The sequence below is a fragment of the Lontra canadensis genome, unplaced genomic scaffold (genome assembly GCF_010015895.1).
Source record: "Lontra canadensis isolate GAN:19392208 unplaced genomic scaffold, GSC_riverotter_1.0 scaffold21, whole genome shotgun sequence".
NCBI classification, from domain to species: Eukaryota; Metazoa; Chordata; class Mammalia; order Carnivora; family Mustelidae; genus Lontra; species Lontra canadensis.
Window position 1 is genome coordinate 11002173 of NW_022631015.1, and position 16835 is coordinate 11019007.

Here is a 16835-nt window from a genome sequence, read left to right on the forward strand (position 1 = left end):
AGTGGCAATGAGAATAAGTCATGGGTTTGAGATCTGTTCTGTAGAAAGAATTTGCTGGACTAAGAAAGAAAGAGGAAATGAAGAGGATGCCCATTCTTCTAGCTCAGTAGACTAAGTGGGTGGTATTGTATTGTGCAAGCTAGGGAATAAGGAGAAGAATCCAGTTGGTGAGTGTTGAGTTGGAGGTGTCTAGAGTAAAATGACCCATAGTGAATAGGGCTGGAGGTCAGGCTAAAGTCCAGGCGGGGATGCTGTCTTAGAAGTAAACAGTGACTAAGAGGGGCCCAAGGAGAGTTTTGAATTAAGTTGGCAGTGGCTGAGATTCCTGGAACCACCAGCAGAGGGGGAGGGGCTCATAAAAGAGAAAGATGCGGGAAAGAATTATCAGAGATGCAGGGAACAAAAGAAAATTTCAGAAATAGACAGCCAGCGCAGTCAAGGGAGAAAAGCTACAGAAAGAAGGAGGGGATCAAAAAGGAAAGTGAGTTGGCCTCTTTAGTGGGTCATTGAAGAACCCTGAAGAGCCTTCTAGCTCAGCTAAGGAAATGCTTCAATGTCCTGTGTTGTACGGTGGGCGAGATTAAATGAGTAGGGAAGTGAATGGGACTTTCCAATGGGAAACACAGTCAAGAGACAGAATTGAAAGGGGACAGGTCTCAGAGGAGGGGCCAGCGGATGGGTGTGAACACAAAAGGTTGTGGTCATAATCATTGAAACACACATAGGAAAAGGAAAGCGATTAAAATACACAAGTAAGGATGATAGCGGCAATGTTAAGAAGTTGGCTGGGTTAAGGGAGATACTTTTTCTTTCTTGATATTTTTGCGTTGCTGTTTTACAATATTTTTTAAAAAATTCTTTTACCTTACAACTATATTGGAAGATGAAGTTTATTAGCCATGTGAAGGGTTAGCCTTGGAAATGAGTAGATATCTCTTTTAAGGTAGGGAGAAAGCTGGTAAGAATTCTCTACAGCTATTGATGATTTTGGAAGCTGAGGCAAGAGGATTTAGGAAGTTCATCTCGGGTGGTTGTTGTGAAGATTCCCTGCTTTTCCAAGTAGAAATAACATCCCACCACCACCACTGCTCCCCACCCCCACCGGCCACGTTCCCTTTGCCCTATCCATCCATTCATTTGTTCACCTACATGGTTCGACTGAGCTCCCTTCTCCTTCTGTGTACCTCCCTCTCGCCCCCTCTAAGCCCATCCAGGACAGAGATCATGCCTGATCTATCTTGTATTCCTAAAACTCTGCACAATTCCTACTTCATAGCAAGTGTTCAATAAATTGAGAGGTAAAACCCTGCACAGAGAGGACAGGGATGTTTTATTATTCCATGACGTTAAGCGTTGCTTTAGCAACAATAAGGTAATTGATGCTGGCACACCCTTGTAAGAAAAAAACAATCCGAGTGGAGGCTTTCAAAGAGATGTGAGTTACCAAGCAAGTTTCCTAAGTCGCCTCTCAGGCACTAGTGAACACAGAGCCGGAAACCAGGGAGCCTATAGCCCTCCCTCCCCCTGAGAGATATTCTTCAGTGTGTCAAAGTCAGGGATGCAGGAGCCATGACTGCCCCTCCCCCCATCACCTCGCACAGGAACAATCAAAACACCCCCTCGACTGGCAGAAGGTCATGGTCCAAGATTACAGGTAAAAGCAAAGGTCACAGACCCATGATCCTGGAGGAGGCCAACTGGCTTTACCATATCGGGTGATTTCTCCGACTCCCTTGGCCCAGTCTTTTGTTTTGTAGCAGTTCAGTCAAGGGTTTTACTGGAGTAGACAAGCATGAAATGAATTTTCCAGAGAAGTTTCCGAAGTGGGGGAAAGTTCATGGCTCAGAAGCACTGGTGGGTAATGAAACAGGCCAGTGAGCTTCTGTTTTTCTTTATAAAGAGAGCTCTCTAGGTTCTCAAATCTGAATCGAAAACTTGAGCTGTAGCCTCAACTCGAATCCCATCTTATCCTCTGACTCTGCTGCTGCAAATTTATTCTACGCCTCTTCTAAAGTTGCCACGAGTGGCTTACGCAGGTTCTGCCGGGATATTGTCTGGAACACGCACGGGCTGGCCCACCTCTGCTCGGGAGGCTCTTGGTGTGTGATTCCTCTCCAGCCCAGGTCACAGTGACCCAAAGGAACTCACCGAGAGCAAATTTGTGAAGGGTGCTTGCCTTAACCAGCTGGTAACCACGCGTTATTAATCTTAGACTGTTGTTTATTACCAGGGACTCATTTTTCATTTATATAAAACCAATGCACAGTTTTAAGCATAAAGAAAGAAAATGGGAATGAAACTGGCCATCCCTTTCTGCTTTGGGCATTACCTACTGAGGCCTCGTCTTTGAAATACAAGCACACACAAACCAATGTGAGGTTCCCAGACTAGGAGAAAAAAATATATGTAAATAAAAGTAGAAATACAGCTTTCTAAAATAAACAAGTGAAAATACTTGGATTCAACCAAATTCTATTTGCTGATTCTTCATCTGCTGGTTCTAAACCCCGGTACCACCATCTGACCTTGACTAAGTCATTTAAAAAGTCCCTGAGACTCGATCATTGCTAAATTTATAGTACCTATTGGGAAGGGTTGGTATAAGAATTATGTATGTAAAGCATAGAACACAGGACGCTCGGTAAATGTCTGTTGCCATTCCCTTTCAACTGCCTCTTGGAATTTCTTCTTTATCTCTATTAAAATTACCACTGTCAAAAGATAGATCTTTGATTGATTACATCTCACAAGCTTAGTGTAGAAACAGCATCATGGTATGACTCTCAGCTTACCTTCTTCCAACCCAACTTGCCTGATGCCACCAAGAGTGTCCCTTCCTAAAACACACTTTCCTTATGACACCCTTGATGGAGGTTTCCAAGAGCTTCTTCCTGCTCACTCACGCTGCTCCTGGAGTACAAAACCCTTGCAGCCTCATTGCATTCATTTCTTTGGACTACACGAAACATCCCGGTGCTTCAACTGGGGTACTCTTTCAAGATTTTTCCTGGGTACAGGGAAGTCTAACTTACTTTTCCCTCTTTTGTTTGCTTGCTTCTGGGTATGTGTCTCTCTTCATGCTCTCTCCTCTGTGTTCCTCTTTCTTCATCAAAATCCTGTTTTAAAAGAAGACTTAACGGAAGTTCAATCCCTTCTGTAAAGTGATTCCCAGCTTCTCTGGGCCACAGACCATTGGCCTTTCTGAGCTGTGATTGCCCATTTTGTCCTAACGATGGCTGCACAATTTTTAGGACTGAAACACACTGCAACATATGGAAACCCAGAATAAATGGTAAATACATACTAACCATTATTTTCTTGATGGCACACAACCCAAGAGACCACGTTCCAATGGTCAAGCTGGGTCAGGCATGGCACCTTGTCAACAAGCCCTGCCTTTCTTTTTCTGGCCCTTCTTTTGTTTTTCTTTTCTTCCAAAAGAAAAAAAAATTGCGTTGGATTTTTTTATCTTGACCTGCCAGGTTTTATATTCAATTTATCATTTTTTTTTTCCCTAAAGCATTTGAGAGGAACTTCTTTGCTTTTTTCTAGAATGCTGAATGTGATATTTCAACCAGACCAGCAGTTTTTGCAAGCGGTTGCTGCGTCTTGTGCTTGAAACAACACACCTGTTAGTTGCAACTTTGTTTTATTTTTTACTTTAGAATTACACACACAAAAAAGTTGCAGTGTGCCACGAAACACAGATGGTTTAGTATCCATTTCCATTATGAGCTCATAGCATTCCATCAGTGTTTCATAGATACAATTTCGTATCTTCAGGTATTGTTGCAATGAGTTCCAAGTCAGCATCTTTATTTTGTAATTCTTGGAATAGAAAGAGTTAGCAAGTCATAGTCTTGTGACGAGGTATCTGAAAATAAACAAAAAGGTTAATTTTGTAGCAGTTCTAGAATTTCAATAGTTGAAAATTCCTACAAAGCTCCCATAGCTATGTTCATTGTCTAAATTCAGGTAGAATAAATTCATGAAAGGGACAGAAAATAGAAAAGATTAAATTTTGCTAGTGAAAGTCTGCGCTCATAACTCAAACTTTGTCATTCACCATCATTAAGGGATATACTGCTTAAAGGCTAAGACATAAAAGCTAGGAGCTCCCTCCCACCCTCTTTGAACATAACTTGAAAATGTAAGGTGTTCTTTACTCTCCTGCCAGATATTTTATCAAGGAGTAGATTGGCAGGCAATTAGGAAAAAAAAAAAAAAGTCTTGAATACTCTAAAAACTCATCCATTCATTCAACAAATACTTATTGAACGTCTATAGCAGGAAGGCATTGTTCTAGGCAGTAGTGATGCAGTCCTTGAGCAAGCCCTACTCTTAGGGCACTTACATTCTTGCGGGAGATGAATGACAACAAATGAGAACACAAACAAGCCTGTAATTACAACTTGTAGTGAGGGCTTTCCTGGGCAAGAACTGGGTGTGGTGATGACAGGGAACACTTCCTTTGAACAAAGTCATCAGGGAGGTTTGATCTAAGGGGCTAACAGTAACCTATAAATTAAGAGCTGACAAATAAGAAGGAACCAGCTATGCGAAGGGATAAAAGAGAAAGTATGTACAAGGATCCTGGGGTGGAAAGCGTTAATGGCATATTGGCAAGAAGACAGCCAAGAGGGCTTGGATAGAAGAGGAGGGAGAAATGGTATAAGGTGACAAAGAGTTAGGTAGGGGCTAAATCAACCGGAATCTTGTAAATTGGGGAGAGAGGTTCATTTTATTCTAAGTGCTTTTGGAAAGGGGATACCTGGATGGTTTTAAGCATGGAAATGACATGACCTGATTTATATTTTTTAAATGTCTTTCTGGTTGCTGTGTGGTAATGGATTGTGGCAGGGGAATGGAAGGAGGGAGACAGTCAGAGGCAATTGTAATCCTCTGAGTAAGTGGTGATGGTGGTTTGCGTTAACATGATAGCAATGAAGATGGAATGAGGGGGATGGATTTGAGATATACATTGAAGATAGAGCTCCCAGACTCGCTGGTGGAGTAGAAAAGAAAAATCAAAGCTTGAGCTCTTGGCTGGGGAGAGATGCCACTACCTAAGATTAGGAGGTCTGGCGGGGTGGGGGGACAATTTGGAGGGTAGAAGAAAATTCAGTTGATATTTGAGATACCTATTTGAGAGCCAGATGGAGATAATAAATACCAAGTTGGATATCTTGTCTGGAGCTCAGGAGAGAGTTTAGGACGAGAAGGAGGATCAGGGAATCACGGCATCTCAGCCGTCACAAAACACAGGACAAGACAATTTATTTAGAGAGACTATGTAGGTAGAGAAGAGGACTTAGAACTATCCTCTGGGGTCTGTCGCACATGTCCGAGATCAAGCTGAAAGGAGAATCCACCAGAGAAGACACAAAGAATGCCAGGGAGGTATGAGGAGAACCTGGTGAATAGAGACTCAGAGAAGTGGGAGCTTCCAGTGAAGTGAAACAGCCTCCTTAAAAGCTACTGAGCGAGGCTTCCTTGAGAGGAGCACCCAGGGAAGACTCTTGGATTTGGCAACATGGGAGTTGCTCAGAAAGAATCTGAGGCGGGTGAATGAAGATGTGGACACCATGAAGGGGGCTCTGTAGAGAATTTTGCCTGTAAAAGGAGGAGAGAGATAAGACAGAGGCTGGAAAAGGACGTGGGGTCAAAGAAGGAGCTCGTATGTCTTGTTTTGTGTTAAGCGGGGGGGACAGCAATGTGACAGATATGCTGAAGGGAAGGGTCCAGTAGGGCCACAAACCTGATGATGATTACAGAAGTAGGGCCAACCCTCAGCAGGGCCGAACCCCCAGAAAGCTTCAGACTTGATACTTGTATTTGAAGACAAATCTTTTGGCTTCTGCAATAAAATATAAAATCTGAATAGAAGGGCATTAGGAAGACATACATAAACAGAATACAGAAAGAAACAATTTGTTTTCTGTAATCCCTAAAATCACAGAGTAGGGATATAAAGAAACATCTCTAACACTCGTACTAACAACTGTGTGGCTTCATTTTCTGTTTCTCTACTTATTACTTGGAGCCACTCTTAATCAGGCAGGAATCTAAAACTCGTTAAAGAATTTTCAAAGCTTAATCCAGCTTAAGGGTGGAAACACATTCCTTACCCCGGACCTTCTCCCACCTTGGGGAATGTCTGAAAGTAAAACAACTTTATTTTCACAGAGGAAGTGGGTCTCAGTTTAGAGAATGATTTAAGATGAACTGAGATGTCTGAAGAAACAGACACCCTAAAAAGAAAACATCAATAAAATGAAAGGAAGAAGGAATATGTGTTTAGAACAATTATTGAAAAACTCCTGACAAATTAAAAATGTAGTTTAAAAATCATGATTCCCTCATGCAAATAAGAAGGAGACTTAGATCAAGGAAGCTCCCATCGGGCCATTAGGATAATATATAAAAGGAAATGTATCGTATGGGGACCAAAGGGTACCCAGAAAATTGTACATTTCTGCTGGAGTTTAGTTACAGTGAATAGGAAACTTGACACTCTCTTGAAGCATAACTAGCAGGTTGAAATGGACTTGAAAATAAGACACTGCTACAAAAAATGGATTGACTACATTGTAGTTATTAAAAATGAACAGGTGAAAAAAAGGGATCAGTAATGACACTGTTGTTTCCATGTCTATCTCTGATCTCTCTCCATCCTTCTACCACCACCAGACTATCCCTCTTCTTAAACCTGTGATCTGAACCCCATTTGCGAGCCTAAGGCATTTGAGGAGCAAGTTCCCAAAGACCAGTGTATGAGGGTGGTGGGTTAAATGCAGATTTAATTTTTTTAATATTTTTTTTAAATGCAGATTTTAAAGAAACTTCAAATTTCTTATCTTGGGCAAGCAACTTCACCTTGAGTGAAGTAAATAACCTCTGCATTCGTACCCATTTTTAAAGATTTATCATTCTACGATTTTTCAGCAGTGACCTTATAGCTGTCAAGGTCATTGATTTAAAATGAGCTGTTGAATGGGTTAAATGGGTGATGGGGATGAAGTAGGGCACTTGTGGTGATGAGCACTGGGTCATGTATGGAAGTGTTGAATCACTATTTGTACTCCTGAGACTAATATTACATTATATGTTAACTCACTGGAATTTAAATAAAAACCTTAAAAAAAATAAAATGAACAGTTGAATTCCATGTTAATGCATCATTGCCTTTAATTAGGAGGTTTCAGACATTTTAAATAGGAGTTTTAGAATTAATTTGTTGTTTCAACTGAAAAGTTCAATAATGCCTAGGTAGGAAAGAAGACAAATTCTAAGATTCACATATAATTTACTTTTAAATTGGACAACACGGCTAATACTAATTTGAATTTTTTAAAATGAGCTTATTTCTTTACTCTTAGCTTTTTTTTTTTTTTTTTTCCCATTCATACACAGATGGACGTCACTGAAAAACAAATAAAGGAGAGAAGGAAGGATGGGGAAGGAAGAAGAGAGGGAGGAAGAAGGAAGGGAGGAAGGAAAGAAAGTAGGAGGAAGCCTTTACTCATTAGTTATATAGAATATATTAGTTGTCCCAACAAATCTAAAATCCCAAAATCAGAGGTCCCTTTAACAAGTCGCTCTTTATAAAAATTATCAGCCAATATTCACCAGGAGTTTACCTGAGATAAAACGAATATATAACTTTGTCACCTTAGCTTCAAGGACACTCAATGTTTGCCTGGTCAACCACAGAGTAATAAGCGGTGGTTGGGCCACAAGTCCCTGAAGTGAGAAGCATATGTACTTAAATGTTTTCCGTACTGGCAGCCTCAAACTCCTTGGATTCTGAGGGCCTTCCAGCCTTAGTATTTCTTCCTCTTCGCTTCTGAAAGATCACCTCTCTCAGAGGCCAAGGATAAAGTTCCAGCAACATGCACAAATATGTCACTTAAGAATCTTGCTTTACAACTTGTTTGTTTGCTGGATATGTGGCATGCCAGTAACTATGGCTGTGTAGTAAGTTACCCCCAAATATGGTGGCACCAAGCCATCATTTACTTGCTCATGAATTCTGTTGGGCAGGAATGTGTCCAGAGAACATTAGGGACAGATTGCCTCTGCTTCACGATGTCTGGGCTTCAGCTGGAAGAATCTGAAGGCTTGTTCATGCAGCTTGCCTGGAGGTTGGTGCTAGCTGGTGGCCATGGACGTAGCTTGAGCTGTTGGTTCAAACACCCACATGTGGCCTGTTTGGCGTGAATTCCAAAACATGGTTTCCAACATGGCGGCGGGGTTCCAAAGGCGAGTGTCCTCAGAGAAAGGGGGCGGGAAGGAGAAGAAGAGAGAGAAAGACAGAGAAAAAGAGACAAACAGAGACAGAAAAAGAAACAAAGGGAAAGATAGAAAGAGAGGAAGGGAGAGTGAGAGGGGAGGGACAGAGAAAGCCAAGGCAGAAGCCATATGTCTTTTATGATCTTGTCTAGGAAGTCACTCAACTTGGCTTCCAAGGCATTTTGTTCATTAGCAACCAGTCACTAAACCCTGTCCATATCCTTCACCTCTCAGTGGAGCAGTGTCCATGTCACATTATAAGTAGAGCGTGTGGGATGAGATATATATTTTTTGTGGCCATCTTGGAAAAGTACAATCTGCAAACATGGCAATCCATCTTTGAACTAGTTAATGGGCTTGTTCCAACTGCATCTAGATGGCTTTACTCTTCTCTGTCTAGTATAGTAAAAGATGTTTCATTGTTCCTGTTTCTCAGGGACAAAAGGACAAATTCTTCTCATTGAAGTAGATTGAATCTGGAGTTAGCACTTCAAGTTCATCTTTGAATTTTCTATGTGAAAAAAAGTCTCCTGAAATTATAGTGAATTTTAACAGATTGCCTGGATATTAAAGTACACCAATTCAGGAAAACCAAGAAGCTGTGATGAAAACTAATACATTCATCAAATGTTTCAGAATATTTTTAGGGCTTTATTCAGAGATCTAAATACTGTATTTTGATGTACAAAATATGTACTAATTTAATGATATAAATAATTAGGACTTTTTTTTTTTTTACAAAGTTCTTAGGAAATCTGAGGTACAAATTTTTACTCATGTAAGATTAAATAGTATCACGATTTAATTAAGAAGATAATGTTATGGGTTGAGTAGTGTCCCCTCCAAAGAGATATGTTGAAAACTTTCCCCTAGGACCTTAGAATGGGATCCTTTTTGGAAATAGGGGTATTGCAGTTATAATTAGTTAAAATGAGGCCATACTGGAAATAGTGGCCCCAGTACGACTGGTGTTATTATAAAAGGGCAGAGACACAGAAGCATGGCCATGTGAAGAACAGATGTAATGGGGAAATATCATGTCGAGGCGGAGCTTACAGTGACCCATCTACAAGCCAAGGAATGCCTGGGATAACCAGAAGCTGAAGAGACAAGAAAGGATCCTTCCTCAGAGATTTTGCAGGAAGTGTTACCCTGATGGTACCCTTGATGTTGGACTTCTGTCTTCAAGAACAGGGTGACAATGAATTTCTATTGTTTTAAGCCACCCAGTCTGTGTGTTTTGTTACAACAACTCTAGAAAACTAACACAGAGAGAAAGTACATCTCTATTTCTTCTTCTAATAAAAAAGACTAATGTATTTCTAGCTCCCTTCTGATCTGGACTTTAGTTATTTCTTGTATCTTGGGAAAATCACGATATTATCATTTAATGCTTGCTACTTCTGTGACAGGTTTTGTTACTTTCTCCCAGTGGTGTGAATATTTAGGTCCTCGTAGCCACCATGTTTGCTTTTGAGGAATCATTACCGTGGCTTTTTCCTTCATGGTATCTTTCCCAATCTTTCCAATGGGAAGTAGTCCCTCTCTTCCCTAAATTTCCATAGTGCCATGTCTGTGCCTTATGTGGCATTTTTTACTTGTCCTCATGTGCATGCAGTTATCTGTATTAGTGATGTCTTCCTTATTGGGTAAACCGCTGGATGGGAGAGTTAAGAGTTTTAGATCTTAGTATTCCCCATTGCACTTAACACAATGCCTTGTCAAATTCCTATAAGTGTTGAGTAAATACCTACACACTGGCTGAAAAGTTTTATGAGATTGTAAGAGATGAAACTGTCTGTCCCAGAACAGAACTTATAGGGTATTTTGGATCAGAAGGTTATAATGCAACCCTTTCCACCAGAGTCATTGTTTTACATCGCATTGGGTACTGCTGACACTGGGCTTCCCATGAGTAGAACTCCTAGATCTTTGATATGAAGCATTCTCTTTTCCTACTCAGGCCTTTCATTAAGATCACGTTATGTCTTTCAGTGCACACCCTGAAAGTATGAGGAAGATGGGGTAGCAGAATGCTTAAGAGCATAGACTCTGGTGCTGACAACTTGGGTTCTCCAGTACTCCCACTGAGACCTCTCTCAGAGCCTACTACAGTCAGTAGAGCCCCCAACATCTGCTGGGACTATTGCAGTAGGTCATTCATGCTTGATGAGGGACTCTTCCAACTATGACTCAAGACTCCTCATTCATTGGCCTGTTTGAGACTTTGTCAGTGGCCAGAGGCTTTTCCTACCCAGTACCTCCTTCCTTCCCTTCTTTCACAGATATCACACTGGTGTCTTGGGCTGGAGACTTTCCTGCTCACTCCTCCTGCTTCTTTCCCCTTTCTCCTTCACGGGTGTATCTCCAATAAACGTCATGCACATCTAATCTCACCTTGGTGGTTACTCCCCCAAGGATGCAAATGGATACAGGTTTAAATCTTGGCTCATATTTATAACCTCAAGGTGTGACTTTGGCCAAATAGTTTTTATTTCTTGCCTCTGTTCCCTCATTACAAAAATAGAGAAAGAATAGTGCCAACTTCATAGGACTGTTGTAAGGATGAAATCCATTCCTGTGTGTCAAGCACTTAGAACATTGCCCATGTGGTCAGCACTCTAGGTTAGCTACCATGAATTCTTTGGTCCCTCGGGCTGAATAAATAGTTGATCAAGGTGTGATGAATGTTAGATCCCCATTAGAAGTAAACATCATTATTATTTCAATTATCAATGGAAAGTATTAATGACTCTGCATCATGCACATAACATTAATTTTTCACTCCCCTTGATGGATACTGCTTTGTTCTTAATCCCCAGGTTGCCCTTTGAGTAGCATTCTGAAACTATTTTAGGATAATTGCTGCATTCCTAAGTGTTTTCATTATTATGAAAAAAAAAAAAAAAACCCTCAAAGAAATTATGTTAGTTAACGTCAAATTCTTGCTTCTGCCTAAACTCAGTTCTACTCTTTGGTGAAAAAGAAGAATTGCATTCGTCCTGTTTATGACAGTTGGGAAAAGTATGCCTCTACTTACTCTTCTCTCCTCTAGACTAAACATTACCAGTTCTCCTAATGCTTTCTTTTTGATCTTCATTTCCAAACTATTTATCACTCATGCTCCCTTTTCCTGAATGTTCTCCAGAGTTCCAAAAAGTTGAGCCACACATTGGAGAAACGTCTCCAAAGGGGTTTAAGTGAGAGCAAATAGAAGCAGCGAGAACTCTGTTTGCCTTCCCCGAAAGGACTGTGTTGAATAAAACCCAGGGAAGGCTGTTTCTTCTTTTAATTTATAACTTCACTCTATTTTGGGGTGGGGGGGAAGCAGTAGATTAATAAGGAATTAAGTGGAGGGGATTGTTTCTGCATCTGGTTACAGTTAATATAAAAGAAATTTAGTATGAAGAGTTCCCATTTTAAATTGTTACAAGATGCATTTGTTTATCATTGTTAAAAAGCTAATTTGAAAGATTTACTATCAATTAAGTCACATATTATTGGCTGGTGACCACATAACTAAGAAAACTTGTCAAGGGCCAGAATGTAAATAAAAATGGGCTGTAAAATTTTCTTAAAAAAAAAAAAGTCACCAATTAAAAATAGTATTCTATTCTAAAATGCATCCTTTTTGGCAGTGAAACTATTTTATGGTGCCAACATAAAAGCCTTGATTAGAATGTTTTGTTTCGGATCCTGCTTTTAAGTAAACGCTCACTACCTTTCTTGGTGTTACTTAGTGGTCCTTATGAATGAGGCCTGGTTTTGCTCCTTCTCCATTTGCTGGAAGCGAAGGTAAGGCAGAGTCTACAAGGCCACCAGAGTGCAGATCTGCAGCATGCCCAGCAGAATAATTACAGATAGTCTGTGTAGACCTGGTTGGTAGTCTCAGCTGACTATGTTGGTGATAGACAGTCTAGGCCACAAGCCACCAGGTCCACAGCACAGTGCCTGGCACGGTGTCAATCATGCCAGTCAGTAGAGACAAGTCCGGAAGCTTGAATTTCCTCTATAAAACTGTGGACAAAGAAATGGGGTTTCTGAGACACAGCCTCCAGGCATTCACGCTTTCTTTTTTGAAGGCGGGATTATGCAGAGATACTGCCCAACAGACTAAGCTCAGCTAGCTAGGCCTTGTTCAGATTCAAAAGCTTCAACTTATCGCTCAATAAACTAAAGGGGAGACACCACTCAAAGAGAGAAATCAGAGATTTGGAACACCCTGGTAGATGACAACAACAAGAAGGGAACAGGGGACAGGAAGGCTATAAGACAATGAGTCTTAAGGCTCTAAAACTAACAGGGCTGAGCTTTTAAAAGCTTGTCATCTGAAACCAACAGGGGATGGAGAAAGAAAATTAGTTTGGCATTCTGAGGTGCCAGTGTTACAAGAAAAAGGAAAAAAAGAAAAACCTTAAAGGTGCACATCCTCAGAGAAAAACAACGGGAACTAAAACTAAAATAAAATGTAATTACAAATCACTTCAACTCCCTCACCGCGAATCTCCCAGCTGTCCCAGATTCTCTCGTCAAAGGAGGAGATTTTGGAAGACAGTCAACAAATCAGAATTGTAAACACTAAGGAAAGAATCAGGTCTCCTTGTTAAATTAGGCCTCTCGGTCCAATGTGGTTTCTCATATTTAAAAATCACTCTGAATGCCCACAACCAATTGTTTTTCCCATTTAGGAACAAAGCGAGGAATGGGAATACAAATGCAAAATAACAAAAAGTCATCACTAAGGTGGTCTGACAATCGTTGGAGTTCATAAGAAGCTGTGAGATCATCCCTTCCTTTCAGGCGATGGACTGCAATACCTCCTTGATACAGAGGGGGAGTGGAATGGCCAGCCCGCGGTCAGAACACACTGTCTCTGTTGGGGCTTTGCTATGGAATCCCCCCCACTGGCCTTTGGTTAACCTAGTCATGGCTGACTACTGTCAGCGGTCTATCTCTGGTCCTATCAACCTGACAATGAGACCACATGGGTCTAAGTAAGGTGACCAGTGGCCAAGGACTTCCTTTGGAAGGCCATTGGGTGTTCTGAGTACTTTAAGATTTCACAAAAGTAGGAAATAGATTCAGTAGGCAGCTCAGTAAGCATTCCCAGTATATCTCACCTCTTCCCTTCCATTGACTCTTGGTAAAAAGCTACAGAGTAGTTTGTCTTCCTGACTTTTACTGTCTCACCTTCATTCCCTATTATCCTAATACCTGAAATTACCTTCATTCCCTATGATCCTGATACCTGAAATCCTATGACTTCTGAGCACATCTTCTATCTTTTAACTGTAATTGAAATTACCTCTCAATTCAATACCCCTGTATCATTTTCTCCCCAAACTTGCTGCTGCATTTACAACCATTGATTGAGTACCTCCACCAGCAAAGCCAGGTACCTTGTCTTCTCTGACTGCATTATTCAGGGGTGGGAGGTGGACAGCAAGCTGTGGGGAAAGTCTTGGAGTCAATGGACCTGGATATGAATCCAGATTTTCCGCACTACTCAACATCTACTTAGTGTTGTTCATGTGAACTCTGTTGTATTTGTGACCACTGTTTAATGGGGAAAATTCCAGATAAGACCAGGGATTGGTTTTAGATAAGCGAGAAACTAAATGTGAAAATCATCAAACCTTACTACTCATGGTCGATCAGATACCAAGATCTCCCGATTCCACCCCTGTAAGGTCTCCCACATTTATTCCTCTTCATCTCTAATATGCTGGCAGAATCCCCCACTACTGCTGACCTAGTTTAGTGGTTCACAAACAGTTCTGAGCAACTTGGAGATCTCAGGGAGACCCCCAGAGACTTCTGCAGGTGGGAAATAAGAAAGCCGTGTGTCTCCTCCTGAGGTCCATTCCTTCCTCCTCAATTTTAAGAAAGTCTGTTCTATTTTTATGTTTTGTTTTTCTTTTTATATTTGAAGGAAGTGTTTTCTATGTTATTTAAAAAAAACCCCACTGGCCCACATATTGATTTTGTCACATAATTGGTCTATCTTTATAGTACCTCTCTAATAACCTACTTTATAGTCAGCTTTCAGATTGTTTCCAACAAAGAACACTTCTGCTCATGCCATTTTCTATCACCCAGAAATGCAGTACTAGATTTGGTAGCCATCAGCCAAAAGTTGACTATTTAAATCAATTTAAATTAAATTAAAATGTAGTTCCTCAGTTGCACCAGCCATATTTCATAAGGCTATATACCTAGTAGTGGCCGCCATTTTGCACAGCTCATAATTGGAACATTTCCATCCTGGCAGACATTTCCGTTGGACAGAACTCGTCCAGATTGCTAAATAAACACAGCTGACCTTGACTTAGCACTTAAATCTATCCTTTCTAAGCCAGTCTGCTGCTGTTTTCCTCTATGTAATGCTTCTATTGGACTGAACCATTACTAAGCATACATGCTCACTTCCGGTCTTCATGGTCCAGCTTACCCAGCCCCATAGGTCTCCTTCACTCAATCACTGTATGCTCAAATCCTACTCCCCACTTAGGGACTCTCCTCCATGAAGTCCTTGCAAGCTCCCCAGCTCAAAGCAATTTGCTCTTCCTGGGAACTCTCATAGGATATTAAATGATGCCCTCTACTGTCACTTTTCACCATTTCTCCTAGAATTATAATTCTCTCTGCATACACTTCAGTCCTTGAGTTCATAGGACTTCTTCCAGAAGCTGATTCTGAGGCAAGGATTCAAATATAAGTAGTTTAGTTGAAAGGAAATTCCAGAAATCACCAGTAGGGGAGAAGCAAATCAATAAAGAACGCATTAGCAATTCAGATACTACTGTTGGCAACTGGAGCTCGGTCCCATGGGGGAGACCATGTCAAACAAACCACTCTAAGTCAGAGGTTGAAGTATTTATTCACCAACGTCCCTTCCATTTTTTTATTTGAGGGTTGCTTCCAGAGAAAACAATTCCTGGGCATGTCCAGCTTGTCCAACATTCAGGCCAAACACACTTGACCGGAAAAGAAAATTCCCTCAAGCAGAGAGCTGTGATGCTCTCAGTAGGAAGTCTCTCTTGTGTAGTAGTGGTTGCTGAGGTGGTGTAGGCAGGTCACCAGCTGTGTCCACTGTCACACTCACAAACTGGAAGGTGGGTGACATCATCGGAGTCAGTTTTGGGTGCCTCCCTCAGTCACCTAACACAGGTCATTGATAAAGGATTGTTCAGTGAACGAATACTTTATCCCAAGGGTATTAGGCACTAGAGAAGAATTCTTAGCAGAATCTGATGGTTTGGATACCTGAGGTCACTCACTCTTAACCCAGATAATCTCTGAACAGACTGATAATTGGGGGGTTTCTGTTGGCTTTCACATTAGTACTTATGGACTAAATATTGTGTAAGTGTGGGAGTTTGCTGAAGCAAACTGTGAAGGAGCTCTGGGATTGCTTCAGAAGCTTCCCTGGGCAAAGGAGATTGTATCTGGAGAGGAATGCTCAGAGGAACACCTGTGGTACTTGCCTCTAACCCTGATTTCATCAGCGACAGGGCAGGGTCCATCTTCTGTGTCAGTCAAGAGATGTAATGGAACCATGTAAGAGCTGGGAGCCTAGGAGGAATGTGTGTATGTGTGTGTGTGCGTGTGTGGTATATGTGACTGTTTTTGTGATATGTTTGTGTGTTATGTGTGTGTGTGTGTGTATGTGGGATGTGGTATGTGTGTATGTGTGTATGTGTGATGTGTTTGTGTATGATGTGTGTCTATGTATGTACGATGTGGCATCTGTGTGTGGTGTATGTATGTGATATATGTATGTAGTTTATGTGTGATGTGTTTGTATGTATGGTGTGTATGTATGTGAGATGTGGTATGTGTGTATGTAGTGTGTGTCGGGGGTGTATATGGCTCTGTGTGATGTGTTTATGTGTGTGCATGTATGTGGGATGTGGTGCATGTATGTATGTGGTTGTGTGTGTGGTGTGTTTGTGTATGTATGTGGGAGGTGGTGTGTGTGATGTATGTGTATGCTCACATCACGAACGGCACGTGTTGCGTCCCTGGAGCGTGGCTGGGGGCAGGCTGACCTCCTGCACCACCCTGACTTTCACGGCGGGGTCGCCACAATGCAGGCGCCCTGGTGCCCAAGGTCTCCTTTGCCCCTGACTCCAGAACCCATGCTGGGTGCAGAGCTTCTGTGTCAGCAGCGCTCGCTGAGCTGGCTTCTTGCACGCTGTTGAGAGCCAGAAGAGCAAACAGGGGGCATGGCCCTGACCTTCCTGCTGTCATTTGCCATTTCTGCAAATTAAACATTTAAACAACCAGAATGAACTTTCAGTCTCCCTCTTCCTTTATTATAGGTTAACTCCTACCAATTCTGTCCACTTCCATGAATTCATTCTGTCCCTTCACTTTCCATTTTAACGGAAACTTAGCTTCTAGGACGACTGATGCCCGTAACCAGATTTTCGGACACGGGAGGCACGGCTGTGATTTCTGGGGAAGATGAGAGAAAGCAGGGGTCAGGGACTAGTCCCAAGCTTGCCCAGGAGGGTGAGGCACATAGGGGCAGGGCTGCT